The sequence below is a fragment of the Bubalus bubalis genome, chromosome 5 (assembly GCF_019923935.1).
Source record: "Bubalus bubalis isolate 160015118507 breed Murrah chromosome 5, NDDB_SH_1, whole genome shotgun sequence".
NCBI classification, from domain to species: Eukaryota; Metazoa; Chordata; class Mammalia; order Artiodactyla; family Bovidae; genus Bubalus; species Bubalus bubalis.
Window position 1 is genome coordinate 53,655,491 of NC_059161.1, and position 27,501 is coordinate 53,682,991.

At 43.9% G+C, this 27,501-nt stretch overlaps 2 long non-coding RNA genes and 1 pseudogene across 4 annotated transcripts; 2 read left to right on the forward strand and 1 right to left on the reverse strand.

Moving 5' to 3' along the window:
• The first annotated feature begins 1,624 nt into the window (after positions 1 to 1,624).
• LOC102389132 lies at positions 1,625 to 22,785 on the forward strand. The gene is made up of 3 exons (XR_327935.4): positions 1,625 to 1,968; positions 11,602 to 11,863; positions 22,661 to 22,785. It is a non-coding gene; the product is annotated as an uncharacterized LOC102389132 (long non-coding RNA).
• LOC102416572 lies at positions 13,471 to 14,738 on the forward strand (annotated as a pseudogene).
• LOC102416136 lies at positions 17,866 to 27,501 on the reverse strand. 3 transcript variants are annotated; one of them, XR_003109498.3, is made up of 7 exons: positions 27,463 to 27,501; positions 26,330 to 26,586; positions 25,299 to 25,368; positions 23,772 to 23,876; positions 22,712 to 22,860; positions 21,761 to 22,130; positions 17,866 to 19,847 (listed from the first exon to the last, which is right to left on the reverse strand). It is a non-coding gene; the product is annotated as an uncharacterized LOC102416136 (long non-coding RNA). The 3 variants fall into 3 exon arrangements; XR_006551201.2 differs by lacking the exon at positions 23,772 to 23,876; XR_327932.4 differs by lacking the exons at positions 23,772 to 23,876; positions 25,299 to 25,368.

A 27,501-nucleotide genomic window follows, 5' to 3' on the forward strand; every position in this document is an offset into this window, starting at 1 on the left:
TTGCCCAGTCAGGCCCCTAAACTTAAAACCATGTGAGATCTTCAAGGCCTGACACTGTAACCTATAACACAAACTTGAAAGTTACCTGAGTGGCAGGGAGTCTGGAGGGACTGGAATGCTCTGGGGTTTCACACTGTTGTTGAATGTGCACGTTTTTTAAAAGGTGATAAGAACCCTTCTAAACAGCAAACTTTCTTACTAACAGTCTCACAGTTCTTTGTGGGGTTTGAAATATTATGATAGATGGAACTGAATTAAGACTAAAGGAGAGAAAATGATGAAGCATGAGCAGTAAGGTGTGGGTGTTTGGAGCTCTTCACTTATTCCACAAACAGATCTGATCTGATCTGATTATATGTAGGCACTCCAGGCAGACCCTGGAGAGCAAAACCTGTATAGGCCCTGCCTTCCAGAAGCATCTAGCAGGGAAAATATAAACTGACATAAATATATAAATATATGAATATATGCATATACATCTACATACATGTGTAATATAATATACAATAACAATCCATTCAAAGTTCTATGAGGACTATGTCCAGGGAGGTTTTTATGTTTTTTTTGTATTATGGTAAAAGTTCCATAATATGAAACATACTATTTTAACCATGAAGTGAAGTGAAGTGAAAGTTGCTTAGTCGTGTCCGACTCTTTATAACCCCATGGACTACACAGTCCATGGAATTCTCCAGGCCAGAATACTGGAGTATGTAGCCTTTCCCTTCTCCAGGGGATCTTCCCAACCCAGGGATTGAACCCAGGTCTCCCACATTGCAGGCGGATTCTTTGACAGCTGAGCCACAAGGGAAGCCCAAGAATACTGGAGTGGGTAGCCTATTCCTTCTACAGCGGATCTTCCCGACCCAGGGATTGAACCAGCGTCTCCTACATTGCAGGCGGATTCTTTTCCAGCTGAGCTACCAGGGAAGCCCATTTTAACCATAGCTAACTGAACTGATTTCAGAGGCACTAAATACACTCACACTGTTGAGCAACTCTCTCCATCATCCACCTTCTGAATTTTTCATCTTCCTAAACTGAAACTCTATTCCAATTGAACACTAAGTCCTCATTCCCCCTCCTCACCCCCCATTCCCCACCCCTGGGATCTACCAAAGTACTTTCTGACTCTATGAATTTGACTATTCCAGGTTATCTCGTATAAATGGAATCAAACAATACTTGTCTGCAGTTGATGCATATTGGAAAGAAAGTGAAAATGTTGGTCATTCAGTCATATCCGACTCTTTGCAACCCAATGGACTGTAGCCCGCCAGGCTCCTTTGTCAATGGAATTCTCCAGGCAAGAATACTGGAGTGGGTAGCCATTTCTCTCCAGGGGATCTTCCCAACCCAGGGATCAAACCCGGGTCTCCTACATTGCAGGCGGATTCTTTATCATCTGAGCTATCAGAGAAGCCCCAATGCATATATGAATGTGTTTTTAAGGTTAACTTGATATCTGTCCTACAAACAGGTTGCACCTTCTTCCCCCTCCCCACACGGTGCTATACTGTAGGTTCTCGTTAGTTATCTATTTTACACATAGTAATGTATAGTTTTGAGAGTGAGCATAGCTTATCTGCTCTAGTCTGGGTGGGCAAGGAAGGTCTGTCTGGGAGTGACCTTTGAGCTCATGCCATGTAGAAGCTGTGGCCTCTCAGCTAACACTCCCCCTACTTCACTTCCTCTCCAGCACCAGGACCGGAAGCCTGAGACTGCATTTTGCACACTCCCTGCCAGCTGGTTCTGCCAGTGGGAGGCACTGGGAGGAGACTGAAAAGTGGATGAAAGGGAGAAGTGATCCTTCTTCCTGATTCCGGTGGCAGCGTCAGCAAGAGCAACAGAGGCAGTGGCAAGAGCAGCAGTGGCCGTGGCCGTGGTAGCGGCGGCAGGAGCAAGGGACAGCTCTGAGGCTCCTGCTCTGGAGGCCGGATCAGAACAGCGGCACAGCGGTGGACTCTGGTAAGGCACGTTCACTTTGTGCAGCCTCCTTAGAGGTGGATGGCCAGTGGCCCCCTCAAATGATCAGTTTTTACTGTTCCACTGTCCCAAGACCTTCGTTACCAATTTCCTGAGTTAAATTCCCTCTGTTTAAAAAACCAAGAGTAGTTTTTGCTTCTCCAACCAAACTCATGCTCAGCTTCTAAAACAGCCCCAGGAAACTGACTCAAAAATAGGTATCTGGATTGGTCCTCTGAGCGATCTTGGCTTGAATGCAGTGATTACCTCAATGCCAATGAGAAATTGGGATGCTGGTCTCCATGGTACACAGCAGCAAATGGTGACTTAAATTTTCACCATTGGCCACTTGGGAGGAAGTGCTTATGGGAGGTGAGGCTTGAGGAGACCAAGTGGTGGCTGTAAGTCACCATTTCGGCAGGAACAATGATTAGAAAGGCTCTGGATGAGCTGGCTGCTTTCTGAACACACTGGTGAGTTAGATGAAAAAAAAAAAAAAAAAGACTAGTTCAGGGCTTTACTATCTTAGCTAATCTCAGGATTGAAAAGTGAAAGTGTTAACCACTCAGTCATGTCCAGCTCTTTGCGGACTCTATGGACTGTAACCTACCAGGCTCCTCTATCCAGTATTCTCCAGGCAAGAATACTGGAGTGGGTAACCATCCCCTTCCTTCTCCAGGGGATCTTTCTGACCCAGGGATCAAACCTGGGTCTCCTGCATTGCAGGAGGATTCTTTACCATCTGAGCTAACAGGGAAGCCCTAATGTCAGGGTTAGAGAACCATAAAGTTTCTATTACAGCAAAAGAGAACCTCTTGTCTTATAGCCATGGAGCCAATCAAGCTAAAACATCAGAGCTCAAATTCAATCCTGTCGGCTGCAGAATTACAATGAATAGATTCACCAGGTCTCTAGTGTGACCTCTGAGTCTATAATCAACCAATAAAGCCATGGCTCTAGGTCTTGGATACAGAGGTGAACAAGACCAACAGCACTTTCACCCTCAGAGAAGTCTGGGCAAAGATCTGGAGGAAAGGCCTTCTAGGGAGATGGAACAGCAAGTGCAAGGACCTGAAATGAAGCCAGCTTGGTTTGTACGAGAGACAGAAAAAAAGGCCATTGTGGCTGGAGTGAAGTGAATGTGGAGGGAAAGTAGTGGGAGAGGCAACAGGGGTCAGGTCTGGCAAGGCCATGGTGAAGATTTGTGTTATTCTGGTTTAATAAAAGTCACATGGAAGTTCAAGAAGGTGGAATATAGCAATACAATTTTGATACCAAGCCCCTGGGTCAGCAGAGATCCCACAGCCCCCAAGAAGACAGTCATTACTTCATATGCCAGCTGCAAGTTCAAGGGTCCTGAGGCCACCCACACTTCTGAACGACTGGCTAAAAATTCAGGAGGTTCTATGACTCCCTCAGGTTCAGTTTTACCAGAGCAACTGACAGAACTCAGGCAAGCACTAGACCTAAACTTGCAGTTTTATTATAAAAGATACAAATCAGGACCAGTCAAATGAAGAGACACATAGGGTGTGGACTAGGAGCATCCCAAGGAATCAGGATGAGTCACCCTCCCAGCACATGGATGTGCTTACCAACCACTGATGCTCATCTAAGCCTCGGGGTCCAGAGCTTCCAGGTCCAAATGACTCCCATCCAGAGCCATCTCATTAGCATAAATGATCAAGACCCACCATGAATAACAATAGCATTTTTATCACCTGGGAAATTCTAAGGTGTTTTAGAAGCACCAAGCCAGGAACCTGGGACAAAGACCAAAGAAATTCTTTCTTATCCAACCACAGCAGAGTGTCATAATCTGAGTTAAATTTGAGAAGGAGCATTGCAGCTGCTATATGGTCCTATACAAGTCAACACAAGACATGGAGCTTACAGTGACCTTCTAACCAGATGGTCTCTGGTCAGACACCTTGGCTGGTCAGACTTGGCAGTCCCTGACTGCCTAGTCTCCCTTGGTCCCTGTCCATTTTCCAAACCTGGCTTTCCAGCTTCCCCATTGATTCTAAGAGCTACATAAGACCTTGAAATACATAGTCTGCTTAAACAAACCAGAGTTGGTTTCTGTTATTTTCTAAGGAGCACCCTAAGCACTGCATGCTCTCTTTCTATCATTAGGTTTCCATAGGCTCTTCCACAAAGGAAAACGTGGTTGATCCTCAGCTCCTAAGTTCACATGTTCCACATCTGAACACTCAGACTGCTTTCGGTTTCATTTCCAAGTTCCTGGGAAAGAGAGTCTGATCGTTTCATTTGGGTCAGATATACTCTCTTAGTCCAATCATAGGCAGCTTAAAAGGCTGGGTTATGTAGTACAAACATCACCAGAGGGTGGCTAAAATTATTACAAGTAGACTAGGTCTCCAAACACTGTTTCCTACATATAAGTGGAATTTAGATAGCCGGGGAGAAAAAGTATGAATTGCAAGGAGAACATGAGCTGATGATGCATAGAAGCTGGAATGGTTGTGGCATTTTCAAAGAACAGGAAAGATCCTGGCCAAATCACAGAAGAGGGATCTGATGAGACGTGGAGGAGGCGTGGGCTTGGCTATGAAGGGGGAGGTCCTATTATGGAGAATCTAGACACTTGGCAGAAAAATTTCTACTTGTGAAGAAAATGGGAAGCCATGCAGAGTTTTTCTTGCCTGAAGAAAGGTCTTATAAAAGTATTACCTCAATAGTAGCAGCAAGTTGGATGGGAGATGATGGTGATAGAGAGAGAGACAAGTTTTTAAAAAATAGAATACACTCATTTACTCCATATGGAAAAATGAGAGAAATAAATCACAATTATAAAATCCAAAGTTGTTAATGAGAGAGAGCAGTAAATCTCAAACTTACAAACAACTGATAGATGAATGTCCCGTAAAAAAGAACAGCCAGGGGCACCGCGTGTCCTTTCTGTGCTTGTTCCTGCGATGGTCCCTGCCTCTCAGGAGGTAATAGCATGACAGAGAACCACCAAATCTAATGACCAGCTCTTTCCTTTTTTAAGCGGTGGAGGGGGCGGGGGGGGGGCGGAGGGGGGAGGGGGAAATCTTGCATTTTTGCTGACTCAGCTCCATTCACCACTAGGGGAAATTTATTCTTCATATGCACACAGAGCCTTGTTAAAAGCCTCTTCTCCCTCTTTCCTCTCATGTAATTTTTGTTCAGTTACCTCAGGAAAATGTCTCTTGTGTCCCCTTTTTTTCCATTTGTGAGTCAAAGAAAAATGACCGTAATCATGAATGATAAGTTTAAAGCAGTACTAGTGATATATCCATGTGAAGAAAAAGGAAGGCCCTGCATTTGGGAGTGAAATGTAATGTCATCAAGAACCAATAGTAGCAAATTAGAAGGCCTGGGAAAGAGCCCAAATTTCCCTTCAGACTCTCCACTATAGTACCAATCTCTATTTTCATTCTCCTTTAATGAAATCTATTTTTCCACAGGCATTATCATTTAGTAAGAATGAAAGCCTTTCTTCATCAATTTTAAGGATGAGAGATTAAATTACTTACATAAATGTTAATATTGCAGTGCAAACTTTTTTTTAAACTAATTTTCCTTGCAAATATATGATATGGCATCAATGTTATAAGCTTAAATGGCATTACTGGGCCAGCCTGGGTACCTAGTTGCATTTATAATGACATTTTAGAAGAAAAATATATTATATCTTAAAACAAACAGGCTCTCTTTGATTTCTGGAAATCTAAATTTTGAAAGTTTAACACTGTTTAACTCAACAAAAGATTCTAACGGGAAATACAAAGTTATATAATTATTTTATGTAGAGTAATGGAGAATTCCAACATGCATGTTTGATGCATGTGACTTTCCTTTCTCACCACTTTATGTTTTGGTAGGCAGCCAGTTCCTTATTTGTTGTTCTGAAGTTGTCATGATGAGTTCAGCTAGCTCACAGAGTGAGAAAAAAAAAAAGATGAGCTGGAGGTATGAGTTTTGTTGCATGAGTTTTCTAAATATATTTATTGGTACTCCTTAAATTAGGCTCGAAGCTGGTTGTCTCTCAATTTAGAGCATCTTCCCACTTGCTTTAGCACCATCACGATCTCACTTTTATTGTCTGTATAACCAGATGCAGCTGCATTTATTTACATTTTTTAAATGAATGAAACTCTTAACTTGTTGACATATTGGAGAGTCTAAAAATGTCCCATTTAAAGTCATCCTCACAACTACATCCGCATGGATGGCAGTTGAATTAGCCCCACTTTGTAGCAGAGTTGATTTTCAAGAGATATGTTTACGTGGAAATAAAGGATTTCGAAAGCCTTATTATTGGATGACACAGAAGAAGCTATTTTTGTTGCATTTCAAATTTCCAACTGAAATTTCAAGTCAAGGCCATGAGACAAAATCTACAGGAACAAAATGAAATGGGAGTACAGCTGCGCTCCCGTTTCAGATTTCCCATAGACTACTTCACCAACTAAATCACCTCCTTTCGAACTTCTGGCCCTGGTGAAAAAAGATCAGGAATTCTTTTTTTTTTTCTTTTTAGCTGTGCTGGGTCTTAGTTGCAGCATGTGGAGTCTAGTTCCCTGACCAGGAATCAAACCTGGACCCCTGCATTGGGGGTGCAGAGTCTTAGCTGCTGGACCACCAGGAAAGTTCTAGATCAGGAATTCTGAAGCTATAATATATACTTCAACACCAGCCTCTCAGTGATCCACACTGTAGGATTTGCTTAGTATTCATTCATTTGCTAATATTTGCAGAGAACCCACTATGTATAGTTAACGCTATGGGTTTTCCAGTAGTCAGGTATGGAGAGTTGGACCATAAACAAGGCTGAGCACTGAAGAACTGATGCTTTAGAACTGTGGTGTTGGAGAAGATTCTTGAGAGTCCCTTGGACTGCAAAGAGATCAAACCAGTGAATCCTAAAGGAAATCGATCCTGAATATTCATCAGAAGGACTGATGCTGAAGCTGAAGCTCCAATACTTTGGCCACCTGATGGGAAGAACTGACTCACTCTAAAAGACCCTGATGCTGGGAATGATTGGAGGCAGGAGAAGGGGATGACAGAGGATGAGATGGTTGGATGGCATCACCGACTTGATGGACATGAGTTTGGGAGTTGGGAGTTGGTGGGAGGGACAGGGAAGCTCTGGGAGTTGGTGATGGACGGGGAAGCCTAGCATACTGCAGTCCATAGGGTTGCAAAGAGTCGGACATGACTGAACTAACTGACTAACACTACGTGTGAAGGTGGCTCAGTGGTAAAGAATCCGCCTGCCAATTCAGGAGATGGAGGAGAATGGGGGTTCCATTCTGGGGTTCTGTCCCTGGAGGAGGAAATGGCAACCCACTCCAGTGTTCTTGCCTGGGAAATCCCATGGATAGAGGAGCCTGGCAGGTTACAGTCCACGGAGTTGCGAGAGTCAAACATGACTTAGTGACTGAGCATGCACACACACTACGTGTGAAGCTCTAAGGGATGGACACAGAAAGGAATAAGACTCAGTGGCTGCCCTTGGGAAGCATACAATCTGGACAGAAGGCAACTAGCTCTAATATAAAGCAATGTAAAAATAAGAACTATAGGAGAGGAGTAAGAAAAATACTATGGAAAGATGAAGTCAGGAATAATGGATTCCAACTAGGTGGCCCAAGAAAGGCTATGTGGAGATCTAGATTTGAATGGAAGCTAGGAAGATTCTACAGACAGTATAAAAACAGAGATTTGCATGACTCTTCTGGTGGTCTGGTAGTTAAGATTCCATGCTCCTAAGGCAGGGGGCATGGGTTCAATCCCTGGTTGGGGAACTAAGATCCCACATGCCTTATGATGTGGCCAAAAGAAAAAGCATAGAGGTTTGAATGGCAAATTCAGGGAAGGGTGAGGAGTGCAGTGTGACATGTGCAGGGCCAGAGACAGGCACAGTGGGTGAGGAAGCTGAAAAGACAGATCAGGGCTCATTCCTGGAGGGCTTTAAAGCTACAGATAGGAACTGAGCCAGATACTTTGACCAAGAAAGAGCCACTGAAGATATTGAGGGGGTAGAACTGTCTGACCTGTTTATAGGAAGATAACTCATCTGACAATGAAGAAAATGGACTGGAAATTTGATATGTCAAAAACCTACTGATATAATTCAGAGAAGAGTTAAGTACTTAAATTAGAGCGGAACCAAGGTATTGGCATCACCAGCTCAAAGGACATGAGTTTGAGTAAACTCTGGGATTTGGTGATGGACAGGGAGGCCTGGCGTGCTGAGGTCCATGGGGTCACAAAGAATCAGACACGATTGAGCGACTGAACTGAAGGTAATGAGTGGATGAGTCACAAGCTAGAATTAAGATTGTGGGAAGAAATATCAACAACCTCAAGATATACAGATGATACCATCCTGATGGCAGAAAGCAAAGAGGAACTAAAGAGTCTCTTAATGATGGTGCAATAGGACAGTGAAAAAGTTGGCTTAAAACTCAACATTCAGAAAACTAAGATCATGGCATCCAGTCCCATCACTTCACAGCAAATAGATTGGGAAACAATGGAAACAGTGACAGACATTATTTTCTTGGGCTCCAAAATCACTGCAGTCGGTGACTGCAGCCATGAAATTAAAAGATGCTTGCTCCCTGGAAGAAAATATATGACCAACCTAGACACTATATTAAAAAGCAAAGACATTACTTTGCTGACAAAGGTCCATCTAGTCAAAGCTATGGTTTTTCCAGTAGTCATGTATGGATGTGAGAGTTAGACCACAAAGAAAGCTGAGCCAAAGAATTGATACATTTGAACTGTGGTGTTGGAGAAGACTGTTGAGAGTCCCTTGGACTGCAAGGAGATCAAACCAGTCAATCCTAAAAGAAATCGATCCTGAATATTCATTGGAAGGACTGATGCTGAAGCTGAAGCTCCAATACTTTGGCCACCTGATGGAAAAAGCTGACTCATTAGAAAAGACCCTAATGCTGGGAAGGATTGAAGGCAGGAGGAGAAGGGGATGACAGAGGATGAGATGGTTGGATGGCATCACCAACTCAATGGACATGAGTTTGACCAAGCTCCGGGAGATAGTAAAGGACAGGGAAGCCTGGTATACTGTAGTCTATAGGGTCACAAAGAGTCAAACACAACTGAGCAACTGAACAGCAACACAGATACCGATATGAGCGTTGGACCATAAAGAAGGCTGAGTGCCAACGATTTGATGCTCTCGAATTGTGGTGCTGGAGAAGACTCTTGAGAATCCCTTGGATTGCAAGGAGATCATACCAGTCAATCCTAAAGGAAATCAACCCAAATATTCATTGGAAGGACTGATGCTGAAACTGAAACTCCAATACTTCAGCCACCTGATGCAAAAAACTAACTCATTGGATAAGACCCTGATGCTGGGAAAGACTGAAGGCAGGAGGGGAAGGGGATGACAGAGGATGAGGTGGCTGGATGGCATCACTGACTCAATGGACATGAGTTTGAGCAAATTCCGAGAGATGGTGAGGAACATGGAGGCCTCGCATGCTACAGTCTATGGGGTTACAAAGTGTTGGACATGACTTAGTGGTTGAACAACAACAATCGAAAGTTCTAAGAGATTCCTACTTACTGTTACTATGACCACATCAAAAAAACTGAACATCGTGTCCCCTTAGTAATGGAAGTATGATCCTAGCTTTCCTCCATACACTTGCTCAGAAGAAATTCAGAAACATCTTCTACTCGCCAGTCACTTAGGTACCGAAATCTACCAAGTCCTTGAGACTCTCATGGGGTGAATTAAGAAGGGAACAAATGTAGGAGTTTGGCAAAGCAGAAGTTTCAGACTTTTCCCTCTCAATTATCTGACTTCTGTTCTTAGATCTACCCTACTTTAGTTGATGAAATGAAGTCCCTATTGCTTATCATGGGTGAAAATGATGACTAGCCATACATAATCCATCACAGTAGCTGAAATTGCTCAGGCATCTCCTTGTACCCCCAACTAGATGGCTGTTATATAGTGACTGTTGTTATATACTTTTAATGTATACAGTACTTCATAGCTAAAGAGCACTCTTCCTTACACTGACTCATCTCCTTCTCACCACATTCTGGTAAAAAAGATACAATTTCATTCTCCCTGATTCTCACAGACAGAAATCTCTTGTACATTTCTCTCAGGATTGCATTCAGGTCATCTTTTCATGTCCTTCTCTAGCTCATTTTCTCTATTAACTGGAATCCAGCTCACCTTCTTCCCCTTAGCACAGGATTTTTTTTTTTTCCCCTTTCTAACCTCATCCCTGGTCAGTATTCTCCTTCTGGCAATCCTTTCCTTCGAGCTAACAATCCACCATTATCTGTCCCATTTTTGTTAGGTTTCTCTCCCTCTGCCTCTGCCCCCATCGCCCTTGAGCTTTAAAAGCAACTGCATTAGAACTTAGCATTCAGAGACAGCTATTTCTCACATAAAAATAGGTGCCACCAAAATGCAAAAAGGATCAAAATGGGGACTTTTATACCAGGCATATCCTTGGACGAGCAAATCGAAGCTGGGGGAAGGGTAGGCTGCTGAGAACTGGCTCCCTGCCCCCATCTGGCATGATCTCTGCACAGTCTCAGCCCCCATCTCTTCTTGAGAACCCACTCTCTAAACTGCTTCACCCTTCTTTGTAGCCCAGGAAACCTGACCTTTATAGGCTCCATGCCAGCTGCCCTCCAGCTTCTGGTTGGGTGAAGCAAATAGGTATCAGAGGATGGAAGAAGAGAATGAGCAGATGTGTATCCCCTGGTTCCCTCCCTGCCATGCAGATCCTGTTAGACAGCCACCTCCTATAGCCACAGCTACTGCCGTCCCTGGCTCTGGGGAGTGTCCGTCCCTGACTTGTTTAGGTTAAGGGGTGGTAATGGCACCTTCCATTACGAGCTGCAGTTGGTAGGAGTCATCCTTCATCATCCTTGTTAGTTTCCTTGCCCGTGTCCACCTTTGTGTTTCCCTTCATTAAAGTCTCCCCAGTCAGCACATCTGAGGGTGACCTGCCACACAGGGTCCCTTCACAGAGCACATGGTGCTCAGCAACTCCCCACGCACCCCCCACAATGATAGCAACAACTGCAAATACCTTAGCAATAAACAATTAGCTAAGTTAACCCAACAGGGTACCTAGAGAAAGGTATCTTAAGGCAGATAAACACTGGGGAAAGAAAAAATGTTTTCATTTCCTAGGGCTGCCATGACAAAGGACTACAAACTAGGTAGTTTAAACCAATAGCAATTCATTCTCTCACAGTTCTGGAAGCTAAAAGTCCGAAATCAAGGTGTCAGCAGGGCCATGCTTCCTTAAAAGGAAGGGGAGAACCCTTCCTTGCCTCTTCCAGGTTCAGGAATTTTGAGGATCCTTGGTTTTCCTTGGCTTGAGCTAGAGCCCTTCAGTTTCTGCATCTGTCATCACATGACCTGCTCCCTGTATGTCTCCACCTTCATGTGGCCTTTTCCTCATTTAGTCCCGGTCCAAATTCCCCTCTTCCATAAGGACATCAGTCAAGTTGAACTATGGCCCACCATAATGGCTTCATTTTAACTTCATTACATCTACAAAGATCTGATATCCAAATAAGGTCCCATTCTGAGGTCCTAGGGGTTAAGATTTCAACATGTCTTTTTAGGGGACACAATTCAACTCATAGAAGATGGGTTCAGAAGTGTAGGCTGCTAGATGTCTGTGACTGCTTCACGTTTCTAAAGAGACCAAAGCGGCAAGGCATGCTGTCTACAGCTGATTAGTACCTGCCAACACAGCACCTGTGCCTGCCTACAGGGCTCAGCGTGGGGGATTTAAGAAGACACCAGCCGCCTGGACTTGTTCGCTGCAAATTCAGTATGACTTGTGAGCCAAAATATCAGCCCCTCTAATGAAGCTGTGAAAAGGTGAGAAATGTAATAGGTCGTGTTTGTGAAAGACTTGAGCAAGCTCCGGGGAATACACTGTCTATGGTGATGATCTACAATCATAGGGGCTATATTTAGACTCTTCCATTATAGAAAATGATACCACGTTTGCACTGGTCTTAACATGTTTATTTTCCTTAACATGTTTTTGAGTCCATTACTGCTTCTTTCAAAGACACCAACTCGAGGAAAAGAATCTCTGTTCTGAGCCACAGACTTGCTACTTGAGTGTTCCAAGCTGGCAACTGGCATTTTTAACAGTTGCTTTTTTTTTTAATAGAATCAAGGGACAAAAGTCTGGTGACATCTTTAGATAGACTGAAAATCTAGAATTCTTAAATCCCAAGCTATAAGCTACAATTCTCCCTTGCTTAACCCTATAAAATCAACTCAGTGTTTCTCAACAAGCTTTACCACCCTAGAGCATTGTCCAAACTCCTCTACCCAGCATTTCAGATCCACAGTAGTCTCAAAAAACCACATGCACATCTAATATCCAATCATGCCATTCCTTTTATTTATTTCTTCAGCAAATAATTTAGTCACCTACTATTTGCTTAGCAGGCATTGCAAACAGCAGGTTCAACTGTGTCTCCCAAAAAGATACACTGAAGTTCCAACTGCACCAGGACCTGTAAAGGGAACCATGCTGTTTAGTCGCTCAGTCGTGTCTGACTCTTTTAGGGACTCCATGGACTGTAGCCCTCCAAGTTCCTTTGTCCATGGGATTTCCCAGGCAAGAATACTAGAGCAGGGGGCCATTTCTTTCTCCAGGGGATCTTTCTGACCCAAGGATCAAACACAGATCTACTGCATTGGCAGATGGATTCTTTACCACTGAGCCACCTGAGAAGCCCAAAGGGAACTGTACCCAGTACCTGAAAATGTGATCTTATTAGGAAATAGGATCTTTGCAGGTATAATAGAGCTAAGATGAGGTCATACTCTCATATACATAAAAAATAAACATATGATTACCAAAGGGGAAGGTGGGAGGAGGGATAAATTGGAAATTTGGAATTAACAGATACACACTACTATATATAAAATAAAAAACAAGGACCTACTGTACAGCACAGGGAACTATATTCAATATCTTGTAATAACCTATAATGGAAAAAAATCTGAAAAAGAATATGTGATTCACTTTGCTATATACCTCAAACATTGTAAATCAACTTTGTTCAGTTGTTCAGTCATGTTCGACTCTTTGCGACCCCGTGGACTGCAGCCTACCAGGCACCTATGTCCATGGAACTTTCCAGGCAAGAGTACTGGATTGAGTTGCCATTTCCTTCTCCAGGGGATCTTCCCGACCCAGGGGTCGAACTCAGGTCTCCCACATTACAGGCAGACGCTTTACCATCTGAGCCACCGGGAAAGCCCAGTTATATATGAGGGAGGGAGTAAATGGGTGAAAGTCACTCAGTCGTGTCCGATTCTTTGTGATCCCATGCACTGTAGCCCACCAGTCTCCTCTGTCCATAGAATTCTCCAGGCAAGAATACTGGAGTGGGTCTGGGGACACGCCCTGGAGGTGCCAGCCCGAGGCAGCTGGTTGTTGACAGATCCCAGCACCAGATCCAGCCCCCTAGGAGAACCATGTCTCCTGTAGCTTTGGGTGCTACCTGTTGTACCAGGCGCACGGCGCTGCGCAAGAGGAGATGCCGTTTGAGTTCTCCGTGAACGTTTGGAGGAAGAGTGCCAGAGCTGCTGGCTGAAAGCTATCCAGACAAAAGAAATATCCCCAGAATGGACTCTCTGGTTCTCTTCTTGCTCTACCTAGCTTTGGTGCTGGTTGGTTTTGTGATGATCTGCATCGGCTCAAAAACCCATTACTTGCAAGGCCTAATCAGCAGAGGAGCACAGATATTTTCATATATAATTCCCAAATGTCTTCAGAGAGCCATGCTAAGAGTGCTTCATTACCTCTTCCATACAAGAAACTACAGCTTCGCTATCCTGCATCTCACCTTGCAAGGGATGGTTTATACCAAATATATCTGGGAAATATTCGGCCTCTGTCAAGAGCTGGAGTTTTTGTATTACATTTTTCTGCCTTATCTACTGCTGATTGTAAACTTTTTTTTTTTTTTTCCCTTAGTTGTGTAACCAACCCTGGTACCATAACAAAAGCAAGCAAATTACTGTTCCTTTAAGTTTATGCATTCGATGAAATGATGTTCCCAAAGAACAGGAGGTGTCCTACTTGTGATTTAAGGAAACCAGCGCGGTCCAAGCACCAAGTGTGTAACCTGTGTGTGTACCAGTTTGACCATCACTGTGTGTGAGTGAAAAACTGCATCGGGGCCTGGAACACCTGGTATTTCCTCTCCTACCTCTTGACGCTGACAGTCTCAGCCACCACCATGGCCGTGGTGAGCACCATGTTCCTGGTCCAGCTGGTGGTGATGTCAGACTTGTACCTAGAGACTTACATTGATGACCTCGGACACTTGTAGGTTGTTGACCCTGTCTTCCTTATTCAGTACCTGTTCCTGACCTTCCCAAGGATCCTCTTCCTGGTGGGCTTTGTCGTGGTGCTGAGCTTCCTCTTGGGGGGCTACCTGTGCTTCTGTCTGTACCTGGCTGCCACCAACCAGACCACTAACAAGCGGTACAGAGGCGACCGAGCCTGGTGCCAGCACCGCCGCCACATGGCCAGGCCCCATCAGCAGAGCCCCAGGCTTCCCAGCACATCCACTCCCATGGGCACTGGAACAGCCTTCGAGAGATCTTTCTACCTGCTGCTGCACATTATGAGAGAAAGAAGAAATAGGGATGGGAAGAGTGGTGCTGGCTTTTAAAAATAGTATAGATTTATTTATACATATGGATACTTTCTAAAAAAAAAAGAATATTGGAGTGAGTAGCCATTCCCTTCTCCAGGGGATCTCTTTACTGTCTGAGCCACCATATATATATATATATATATATATATGTATGTATGTATATATATATATACACACATTCTTTTTCAGATTCTTTTCCCTTACAAGTTATTACAAAATATTGAGTATAGTTCCCTGTGCTAAACACTAGGACCTTGTTGGATCTGTGTGTGTGTGTGTGTATTTTAATTCATCCTAATTTATTCCTCCCCTGCTTTCCCCTTCGGTAACCATAAGTTTGTTTTCTATGTCTGTGGGTCTATTTCTATTTTGTAAATAAGCTTATTTAAAGATATGAAATTCTTTTTTTTTTTTAAGTTTAAACCTTTCAATTTGTATCAGGACAGAGGAGCCTGGTAGGCTGCAGTCCATGGGTCGCTAAGAGTCAGATATGACTGAGCGACTTCAATTTTACTTTTCACTTTCATGCATTGGAGAAGGAAATGGCAACCCACTCCAGTGTTCTTGCCTGGAGAATCCCAAGGACAGGGGAGCCTGGTGGGCTGCCCGTCTATGGGGTCACACAGAGTCGGACACGACTGAAGTGACTTAGCATAGCATAGCCTGAAGAAACAAAATTCTTAATAGAAAATGCAGGAGCGGTAACTGTCAAATGAATCTGCTGTGCCTCCCCTTGGACCTCTGACAGTAGCCCTGAGCAACACAAACGCCATCCCCTGGGACATGGCCAGCCTGCCCAGTGTCTCCTCGGAGAAGCCGTCTCTCCTGTCTTCTCAGTCTTGCTGGCTCCTGACTCTTGTTCTCTGCTTCCCGGCTCCTAATTCTGATATCTCTTCTACTTGGCCTTTGGCTCCTTCCACTCACTGCCCTGGGAGCCCTCACTCCTTAGTCTCACTGTTTATCCCTTGTGCATTAGCCCACAGATCCGTAACCTTGAGCACTAGTCTTGCCATGTCTCATGTCATCCTAGGTTTCATGGTCATGGCTGACAAACCTACACCCCCCCACCCCCCCAACATGTGTGGAACACGCTGCTGTCACACATGCATGTGTGGGGCAGAACATGGCACCATCACTGTGACAAGCATGCCCCGATGCACTGTCTCAGCTGGAGTTCAGGATGGGGACCTGGACTGTGGGGGGCCGGATGTCATTCACCTGGGAGGAGGGGAGAAGGGCGGTTCATAGTACCAAGCAGAATGCCAGTGACATGCTGCCGTGAAAGTCTTCTCAGGCCTTGGATGCCAAACCAAAGAAACAGAGGAACATATTCAACTAGGTCTTCCCTTTACTGCATTAATTCCCGAAAGACAGTTGTTTCAGTAAAAGTCACTCTCCTCCCTTTCAGTTAACAAAGGGTGCAGAGCACCAAACAAACCCAAAGCACACCCCACTCCAGTACTCTTGCCTGGAAAATCCCATGGACGGAGGAGCCTGGTAGGCTGCAGTCCTTGGGGTCGCGAAGAGTCGGACACGACTGAGCAACTTCACTTTCTCTTTTGACTTTCATGCATTGGAGAAGGAAATGGCAACCCACTCCAGTGTTCTTGCCTGGAGAATCCCAGGGACGGGGAAGCCTGGTGGGCTGCCGTCTATGGGGTCACACAGAGTCGGACACGACTGAAGAGACTTAGCATAGCATAGCATATGCATTTCCCATAGCTGATTGTAACTACAGGATTTTCAGTTGCAAGTTTCAGAAACTGAATCACACGGTCGCAGGCAAAGTATCTCATATTTGTGGCTCCTACAGTGAAAAAGTACAGGAGAGTAACTGTCATCAGAGCTTGACTGAGGACATCAAACTTGGCCTCTCTCCATCTCCTGCCCTGGTTTCATCTCTACCGGCTACATTTAGGCAGACACTCCTCATGCAATGCAGGACAGTCCTCCGATGGCTCCAAGCTCACATCCTATCACTGTAACACCACCAGTGCAAAGGAAGCTTCTTTCTCCCAGGAGAGTCTCAAAAGTTCAGAAAGTCAATCTCATGGCTGGGCCCCTGACCTCAGTCACGGGGCTATCTCTGAATCAACCACTGTGGTCAAGAGAAAAGGATAAACCACATAGTCTGAGAACTGAGAAGAGGGCAGTTCTTCAAAAGAAAATCAGTGCGCTATTACCTAGGAAGAGGAAATTGATTCCTAGGAAGGCAAAAATAACAAATGCATTCTACAATCCATCCCTACCCTCTTATTATTCCTATACAACCTTCTTTCCATTTGTACAATTTCTATAATCCATTTTCTATATAATATAATCTATATCCCTAACATAGTATAACCAAACCACACGCATCTAAAAATTAAATCACACCCTCTCCAGTCATAAACAATCCAAATTATGCCATTTTTATACCCAGGTCCAAGACCAGGATCTCTTAAGTCATGTGGGTTCCTCTCAATGAGGTCTGAGCACCTAGAGTTTGACATCCTTCAGACTAAATGACAGACATAAACACTCCCAACGTATACAGCAGTGTTCTTGTAAACAACAGTGAAAAGAAAATAGGATAATACAATAAATGTCTCATTTGGAAATGAGAAGGGGAAACAGGCCCTGATGAGCAGACTTTACTGTGTTCTGCTGGACAAAAACAGTAAGGACTTGTGGGCTAGCAGTGAGTGGGGTCCTTGCCAGCCCATCTGACAACCCCGGTTCTGCTCTGAGAGAATCCCCTCTGCCCGTTGTCCCCCATTCCCATCTGAGGAGAGACACTGGGGAGGACTCACTTCCAGATGGTGCAGGTTGCGGAATTTGGGCTTGCCTCAGGGCTGAGCAATCACAAGCCCCCTTGGCCATGCTGAGATTTCTCCAGCAAAATAAATCCTTCAGAAGCTCACTACTTACTACTCTTTCAATTTGCATTTGGTCATTTCATGGAATATTAACCAAAGCAAGAGATATTGTCCTTAATCTAAATTCTGGCCTGGGAGTTTGGTTTCTTAGCAGCAGCTTGAGGGCTCTTCCCTCCTTCTCAGCTTAATGGCCTCCACTTTCTCGTCTGCATCAGTGAAATTCCAAACCGGAGCCTGGAAAGGGAAGATTCAGCGAAGCTGCCTCTCAACCGCAGCCAGGGGATAATTATTATTTTAATGAATCATTGATTTGCACTCTCACAACCATCTCTCTTCTTCCATAGCCTATGATTAGAAGATTTTTTTTAATGTTATTGACAGAGAAATGCTGAAATCACACATGAATGATCACAAAGTGAGCACACCAGTGTAACCAGTGCCAGGTCAAGAAATAGGACATCAGGGCTCTCAGAAGCCCCTTGTGTGCCATCCCAATCAGACCTCCTCCCATTTTCCCAGGGTCTCCATTCGCCTCATTTCTAACGCCGTAGGTTGTTTTTGCTTATTTCAAAGCTTACATAAATGGAACCCTACAGGATGTGTTACGTCAAGCTTCTTCACTCAAAATTATATCTACCAGATTTAGTCCTCCTGGTGATGCTGGCAATAGTGTGATCGCGTTCATTGGACTATAGAGTTCATTGCAATTATTTACCCATTCGCTGTTGATAGGCGTTGAAAGTTTTCCAATTTGGGACTGTTACAAACAATGCTGCTAAGAATATTGTTGCACCTTTTGGTATATATGCACTCATATATCTAGGAGTGGAACTGTTTGGTAATAGGATACGCACACATTCAATTCTAATGGATAATACCAAGTTTTTCCAAACTACCTATTTACATTCCTACCAGAAGTGTCTGTGGGCTCCAACAGTTCCTCAACAACATGGGTATGATCTGTCTTCTTTATTGTAGCTGTTCCGGCAGAACCTATAGTGGGATCTCCTATTTGTTTTCATTGCATTTCTCTCATGACAGATGAGGTTGAGCATTTTCTCATATTTATTTGGATAGTCCCTTTTGTGAAGGCCTGTTGATCAGTCCTGCCCACTTTTCTATTGGTTTGTCTCTTATTTGCTTATAGGAGTTCCAGATATGGGCTCTTTGTCAGTTACATGTGCTGTAGTATCTTCTCCCATCCTGTGGCTCATATTTTCACTCCACCATGATGTCTTTTGATGACCATGAGGATGAGCTGCAGTCAAGCTCAGGCTGCTTCCTGGTTTTAGTCTTCTGTTCTGTTCTGTTTCTAGTCTTCCTGCTTTTGCTGGGACAAACTTCATCATAAGGCAGAGAACTCACCTCTTCCACTCTTACAAGGTATAACTTCACCTGGCTCTCAGTTATGAAAGGCAGAAAAGACCTTTTTTATCGACATTTTTTTCCTCTTTTTCTACTTCTAGATGGACCAACTTTGAAAGAAGCTTGTCTCTTTCTCATAAAAAACTCACTGAGCACTTTAAGAAGCAGCCAACACATTCCACAGGCTAAGACGTTCTACAAGGACTTTAATGATTCCAGTCTCAAATGGCACACGCTCTGTGTTCCAAGAAAGAATGGGCAACAATTTAACTAGATGCCTTGTTAGAGCATAACAAAGACAGCTAACTTCTCAGCTAGGGGTAGTCAGATCCCGCCTGACTTTCCATTCTACCTTAGATGGTACTAATTTTAAAGTCTATCACTTGGGCACTTCCCTGGCAGTCCAGTGTTTAAGACTTAGCTTTTCAAAGTAAGTGGTACAGGTTCAATCCCTGGTGAGGAAACTAAGATCCCACATGCCTGACAGCTAAAAACTCAAAACATAAAAATAAATAAATAATAAAGTCTATCACTTGTAACACTTCATGGCTAGAGACTGACACCTAGCTGGAATCTTTCACAATTCAAATTAGCTTCTGTGAAAAAAATGACCGGGGGAATGGCAGTGGGGGTGGGGGGGCGGGGGTAGGTGACAGATTTATTAGGTCACATAACTGAATAGTCTCAGTATAAATCAGTCATAACTGCATGCTGCTGCTGCTGCTAAGTCGCTTCAGTCGTGTCCGACTCTGTGAGACTGCATACAGGGGCTCAATTCCATTTGGACCAAGCTTCTCACTGTCTTTCCATTTTTCTTTCCTCTGTGTTAGCACTGTGTGTCATTCATGGGAATCTTCTGGCAGTCCAATAGTTAGGACTCTATACTTTCACTGCCAAGGGTGTGGGTCCAGCCCCTGGTCAGGGAACTAAGATCCAACAAGTCATGCACTGCAATCAAAAAAAAAAAAAGTAGTCAAGTGGCATTCATTGTGTTAGCACATGTATCATTCATGCATTCAGGCAGGCAGGCAAATTCACCACCAACAGTTTTAACTGGCATGCTATCTTCTCAGACTCCAGGGTAAGTAGAACATGTCTTTTCCTAACAGTTCAAACAGAAGTCCTGAAATTTATCCTCAGATCATGTTCCCACTTGCAGAATTTTGGGAAAGGGTCCCTTCCCCCTCCCTCCACAGCCAGAGGAAAACCAGTGAGTACCACTGAAGCAGGCCCAGTGGATATCCAGCAGGTGAAAATAAAAGATGTTCTCAACAGTCATTTACCAACAGAAAGCATCTTAATAACTTGGAGGAAACAGTATGACTTATCCACCCATGGTCCATTTTCTCTATTCCTTCTTCCTGGCTGATGGAGTCTCAATTTAGCTTGCTTGGAAATACGCCCAGTTTCAGGCCATGAATCATAACTGGTTTAAACTAAGATTAATAAACACACTTCCCTTTTCCAGATTATTTAATGAGTGGATTCATAACAAACTCTGGTGGCTAAGACGAAGAGAAAATCTGCAGGGGAGGTGTATTTCTGGGAAAGATTTTGCTCCCTGAAGGGAAAAGAGGTCCAGGCAGAGAGTTCACTCGCTGTCCCGCCCACCCTTGAGCCCACTTTCAGTTCCTGCCTTTGGACATCATTTCACAGGGATATGATGCCTGGAGCTGCTGCAGCCATCTGGTAAACCGGGAGGAGAAGGCCAGCAGAATAAGCAGAGACTCCAGCTCAGAGCCCTTGGGGTCATGGAACTGCTCATCCAGCTCTAGAGCTACCACATCTAGGCTGCTTGTTAGGAAAACAGTATCTATGAAGCTGGGTTTTCTGTTTCTTACCACTAATACATTCTAACTCTTCCATGACTATTCACTACGAACACACATAAGCCTCTCTTTATGCAGCAGCAGCAGGCAAGGAAGAAGCAGGCTTTCAGCCAACCACCCATTGCCAAGTTAAAACTACCTGTATTATCGCCAACCCATAACAAAAAAAGGAACACAAGCCACAGATGCCCATTCTGCCCTTGACTCTCCACCACTCTTTCCCTTGACTTAGGTTGAACCTCATGAAATTGATATTTAGCCCTTTCTGACCTACAAGAAAAAAAGCTATTTCATATGGTTCAATCTAATATAATCTCTTTACCAGTAGGGATGTTCTTTTATACCCCTATACAAGGCTGTCTCTTTGTTAACAAGTATTGTTGTTGCTGTTCAGTTGCTAACTCGTGTCCAACTCTTTGCGACCCCATGGCACTGCAGCATGCCAGGCTTCCCTGTCCTTCACTGTCTCCCGGAGTTTACTCAAACTCATGTCCATTGATTCGGTGATGCCATCCAACCATCTTATTCTCGGTCGCCCCCTTTTCCTCCTGCCTTCAATCTTTCCAACTGTAGAACCTGAGAAATCATTTCCTTCATTTCCCAGCCATGGTGAATCTTTGAGCAACATTTGGAAAAAATAATAATAGTAAACAGTGCTAGAGGAGATGTGACGGGGGTAGCTGTTGTTGAGTCACCCTGGGGAACAGGCTTCCTGCTCATCGACTGGGTTCCCAACCGTGGTCTCTGGACCCTCTAGACTAGCACTAGCCAACAGAACTTTCTACAGTAAAGGAAACATTCTGCTCTGTGCTGTCCAATACAGTAGTCACTAGCCACATATGGCTACTCAAGTCACTTGAGCATGTGAGATGGGGCCTAGTATGACTGAGAAACTGAATTTTAGTGGCATTTAATTTGCATTAATTTCAACTTCAATAACCACATGCTGGCTGGTGCCGACCACACTGGACAGTGTAGCTCTAGATTCTTAATGACTGTTTCCAAGGCCTCTTTTCAATGGCAGAGACTGACCTTGGTCCTGCTCCATCATTTCCAGTAAAGTTGACTCTTATGGTAAATATGACCTAAACAGCAGATTGCAGAAAAAGCAATAACCAGCCTGAATCCTGAGCTAAGTCTGGTTGGAGAAGGTCAAGGCTGTGTGCTGTGCCTCAGTCACTCGATAGGACGGATGCTCGCTGCAGAGCAGGATATAATACACAAAGGCTGGAAAACCAGCAAGTGTTCTGGTTCACTTCTCCCCAGAAATCAAGCCTGAGGAAACCTCAGGCACCAATATCATCTCTTCAGTTTAGGTCTTTATTTAAGGGTGGTGAGGAATGATGGTGGCAGTTCAGTCTTGTCCACAAGTTTCTCAGTCTCAATTGGGGTAAAACCAAACCTGTTGCAAGAAATGAAAGTGTCTGTGAATGTCTATGGTCCTCTTTCCCAACTCAGAATTCTGCTTGTTGCAGCAGGGGTCTAAAACCAAGCTAAAAGAACTTCATCTCCATTCATTTATCTATCAGTTTAGTATACAGAATGTCTCCTATGGGCCAAGAATCTCTGTATGGTCTGAAGATACAGAGATGAGCAGAACAAAGCCCCTATATGCAAGTAGTTTACTTTCGAGTGGCTCATTCTAAAAAGGCTTTTTGAAAATTATACCTGGAATGATCCTGCAGACAACACATATTCTTAAACAAGGTACCCTAGCAGTTTTCCTATTGAAAACTAGGTTCCTTTGGAGAAGAGCTTAGTATCCTAAGTAATTTGGCAAACACTCTACTCATTTGCATCCCTTTCAATGTCAGAATCTCTCCTAGGCTATGAGAGCAGGCTTCTAGTTTGGGGTTTCAAAGAAATTTTGAGACGTGTTGCATATATCATGGTAAGGAAGGTGATGACTGCCTTAACACATGTTCCATGCAGGACCTAGGAACAGCTTGATTCCTCAGAACAACCAAGGAAGTGAATGAATACCTCAAAGGGTCTGTGTGGTGAGCAGCTCAAGACATCAGCATTCTCTTCTGATCTCTCCAGAGTTTTAAACAACCTAATATTTTTAAACTCTGATGAGAAGACTCCAGGACTAGATATCTCTACAACATATTGAAGACTGCAGGCTCATCCTGAGAAGAGTCCAAAAAAAAGACACAATCAGTATAGATCTAAGGGTACAACTGTAGGAAAACTTAGCTTGCAAATTGACTGCATTGACTTCTTGGTCATTCTATGTGTAGTTTTGTTACCAAATTGGCCAACTGGACCTGTGTAGAGGTCTTAGCCTGGCCAGAGAGGGAGGCTCTTTTTCCAATCGGATTCAAGTAGCCGATAACAAAACAGATGCTGAGACTGGAACAGCACAAGCTTTATTCAATGGCCAAAAAAATGGAGAAGTGGGAACTTTGTTCACAAATCAACTTCTCAACCCAGTTCGGATGGAGACATCAAATATGTAGGAGGATTGAAGTAAAAGGAAAGGATTTGTGGGAGGAATATTCATGAGTTATCCAAGAACAGGGGTGTGGTTTGGACCCGGAATTGATGTAACTCTCCTTTTCAGTCCTTGTATGGGTTTTTCCAGTTGTTGTCATGACAACTGTCAATGAGCATGGTGCTGGTGGGTGTGTCATAACATGCTAACATATTACAATGAGCATATAATAAGGCTCAAGTGGAAGTCAAATCTTCCACCATCTTGGGCCCAGTTGGCTCTAACCAGTTCTTGTTTTTTTTCTCTTTGCAGCTTCCTCCTAAAGCTTAGATAAGAGTAACTGGTTTCTATTCAAGGGAGGGGCAGGAGTGTGATTCTGGGGCAAGCCTTGATAACAGTTTCATTCATTCACTCTCTGAACAAATATTGATTTCATGCAGACATGCCCAGAAATGTACTAAGTGCAGGAGGCTCAAAGATTTAAAAATATATGGTATCTGATCTGATCTTAGGAAATTATAAATAAATTTAACTAATTTATTTATTAAATAAACTATAATAGAAGGGAGATAAGAACCAGGAACAAGACACACAGAAATTGGGTACCTCTGGGAGCAGAGAGGAAAAGCTCTGAGCTGAGGTTTGTGAGGAGCGGGTGTCAGAAAAAGCTTCTCAGGGGTAGCCAGACTGAGCTGAGTCTTGGAGAATTATCTGAAAATGATTACGATTAGAAGTGGTTCTTAACTGTCACTGTGCATCAGAACCAGCTGGGAATGAATCAAAGCCTGAGCCCATTCCAGGCCAATTAAATAAGCATTTTTTAAGGCAAGGCCCAGGCACAGGTGTTGTCCAAAGCTCTCAGGTGATTTTCATGTGCTGCTAGAGTTGAAAACCACTATTCTTGGAACTAGAGTGATAAGCAAGGGACGCTTCCTCTCTGTTGACCTTCTTGGGTTGAGATAGAAAATTATTAAGTAGTTAGTGTAGGGTTAAGGCCTCGCTTTCTTCTTTTAAAAATACAATTCAAATTTCCACCTATTTTCTTACACAAGCATCTCACTTCATTAAACTATAACCATACTCGTTGTTCCAGTTTTCCTGGCATTCAGAGGAATGCCTCCCTGGCCTGGAGGCCATAAAACACTCAAACCCAAGACAAGACAATCAGTAACTGCTGTCCAACTCATCAAGAAAGAAAACACTAGGTGAACCATCAACACTAAGATACGTATCTGGTCCTTAAACAATGGCCTGAGGTCACAGAAAAGGTCAGGGGATGGAGACTCAATGTCTTAGGAAAACTCAAGGACTGAGAGATCAAAAAAGGCCACAAAATTGACAAACTATGCATGATGACCAGTCAGGGATTGCATACATCAGGACCCCTAAACCAACCAAAAATGAACAGGTCAGTGTTGGCAAAGATATAAACTGTTGTGATTCTCATTGTTTGGGGACAATTTTCGCCCTCTCAGTCTCCATGCTGAGAGCTTTGTACTTCTACTCTCTGAAATAAAACTTTGCCTGTGCGAGTGTCTGCATGTCCGTGGATTCTATTCTTTGGTTTCGTGAACAAGAGCTTGGATTCACGTTTCAGGGTTAGCGTGGAACCAACACAGGATTAAAAATAGACAAAACTCTACTTCATGATCATGGCAATGAACTAGAACAGCAGAAACAAATGACTGCTTCACACCCCACAACAGGCACTTGCATTAGCAAGACCAAGACATGAGAACAATTCAGCAATGGATGGTTTATGTGGAGAAAAAATATGGCTGAAATTAAATGGTTCCAGAAAAATTTGAACCCCTTAGTCTGGAGCAAATGCTTTATGGCTTAAATATACTTCCAACTTAACCTTGATTTAAGCCTTAAAATCAAAGCAGCACAAAACTGGGGAAAGAAACAGAAGTCCTGGCCTATTTATATACACCCCAAGCCCCACATCCTCTGTCCCCATGAGAAAAATTACACATAAATACGACTAAGCTAAACACCTAGAGTTGGAAAGAAGGAACATAGGGAGTAAAATGAAAAGAAGGATATAAAGTACAATAAGAGGTTTGATTTTTTTCTAAAAGATTTTGCATGTAACTCAGCATATTCCTCTTTCTAGTTTGTATCACATACCTTTATAAAAATAAAATTTACCAGCAGGGATCAATCAGCCCATGGATTATGTTGATTGAAATCACGGTTCCTGCAGCAAGGGCCCAAGGTGAGAGGCCAAAAAAATAAGAGACAATTCGATGGGGATGAGCTGTGCAGGCAGCAGGAAGAGCTAGTCCCTCCCTGACCCCCTGGCCAAGCAGGTAACCAATGCCCTGCTCTTTCCTAGGCAGGGCGTCAGTCATCCCCTTGGTCAATCCCCATATAAAGGTGCTAATGGGTCTCCTCACATTTCTTGGGTCTGTCTAAAGTACAGCTTTATGGGACTTCTCTGGCAGTCCAGTGGTTGAAATTTCACCTTCCAATGAATGCAGGGGGTGTGGGTTCAATCTCCAGTTGGGGAACTAAGATCCCACATGCCTCAGGGCCAAAAAAAAAAAACAGAACTTAAAAAAACAACAGAAGCAATATTGTAACAAACTCAATAAAGATCTTAAAAATGGTCCACATCAGGTTCCTGTTGATGTATGGCAGAAACCAACACAATATTGTAAAGCACTTGAACATGAAAGTCACTCAGTTCTGTCTGACTCTTTGCGGCCCCGTGGACTATACAGTCCATGGAATTCTCCAGGCCAGAATACTGGAGTGGGTAGCCTTTCCCTTCTCCAGGGGATCTTCCCAACCCAGGGATCGAACCCAGGTCTCCCACGTTGCAGGCAGATTCTTTACCAGCTGAGCCACAAGGGAGGCCCAAGAAGACTGGAGTGGGTAGCCTATCCTTTCTCCAGGGGATCTTCCCGACCCAGGAATTGAACCAGGGCCTCCGGCATTGCAGGTGTATTCTTTACCAACTGAGCTACCAGGGAAACCAGAATTTGAGTTCTCTGCCAAGAGGAGGTGATCAGTCTCCAATCCTCATCTCAGGCTGAGGCCCTTCAACCTGATTCCTGCGTCCAGGACTAGGGGATTAGGAAAAAAGGGGAAGGTTAGGAAGTGTTAAGGAGAGGAAAGAGAGAGGGAAGGGGAGAGAGGTCAATAAAGTCTCTTACCCAGTCGGGGCACTCTGGCCAGTTGTCCATGTCAGGAGGAGACCAGGGACAAAAGGGTCCCAGTTGCAGCCACTGGGTCTGGTCCATTGGCAGGCAAGCTGGCCCCTGAGTACCCTGAGTGGTCAGGATGTCAGTCGCAGCAAAGAAGAGTCCCCGCCAGAATCGCCATTTGTTGCAGGAAGGGGGACCCCTTCCAGGGCCCAACACCGGGCTCTTGTCTAACACTCGGAAATGAATTGTTCAAGACGACACATGTGCTGAAAAAGCAAGAGATTTTATTGGAAAAGGGCACCCAGGTGGAGAGCAGTAGGGTAAGGGAACCCATTTGTCCTTCAATTAAAAATAAAATTTTTTAAATGTCTTAAATAAAGTATGCTGCTGCTGCTGCTAAGTCGCTTCAGTCGTGTCCAACTCTGTGCAACCCCACAGACGGCAGCCCACCAGGCTGCCCCGTCCCTGGGATTCTCCAGGCAAGAATACTGGAGTGGGTTGCCATTTCCTTCTCCAATGCATGAAAGTGAAAAGTCAAAGTGAAGTCGCTCAGTCGTGTCCGACTCTTAGTGACCTCATGGACTGCAGCCTACCAGGCTCCTCCGTCCATGGGATTTTCCAGGTAAGAGTACTGGAGTGGGGTGCCATTGCTTTCTCCATAAATAAAGTATAGCCTTAATATTTACACCATGATTTTCTTTCTGTATCTGCCTCAAAATCACTACAGTCAATGAAGAATACCTGTCTTCAGAATCTTAATTTGATAATTTCCTTCTTTGTGAGAATCCTTGGTTATTAAGAACATGTTTCCCTATTATAAATCCTGCACTAGGGCTCCTCAATGTTTTTGTTGTTAACTTTACCTTCCTAGGGTTTATCATCTGCCTCACAAGGTTCTTTCCCCAAGACAGGAGTAAAGAGAGGCCCACTTCCTACCAGAGTATAAAGATGACTGACAGAAAAAATGTCACATGGGTGACAGAAGTTCAGAATCAAAGACCCCTGAACAAAGACATTAGATAAAGCTAATCTGGTCCTTAAAGAATTTCAGTGTTCTCCCTGAGAGGTACAGGTGATACTTGGTGATGGTTTAGTGGCTAAGTAGGGTCCAATTCTCTGCAACCCCATGGACTGTAGCCCACCAGGCTCCTCTGTTCATGGGATTTCCCAGGCAAGAATAC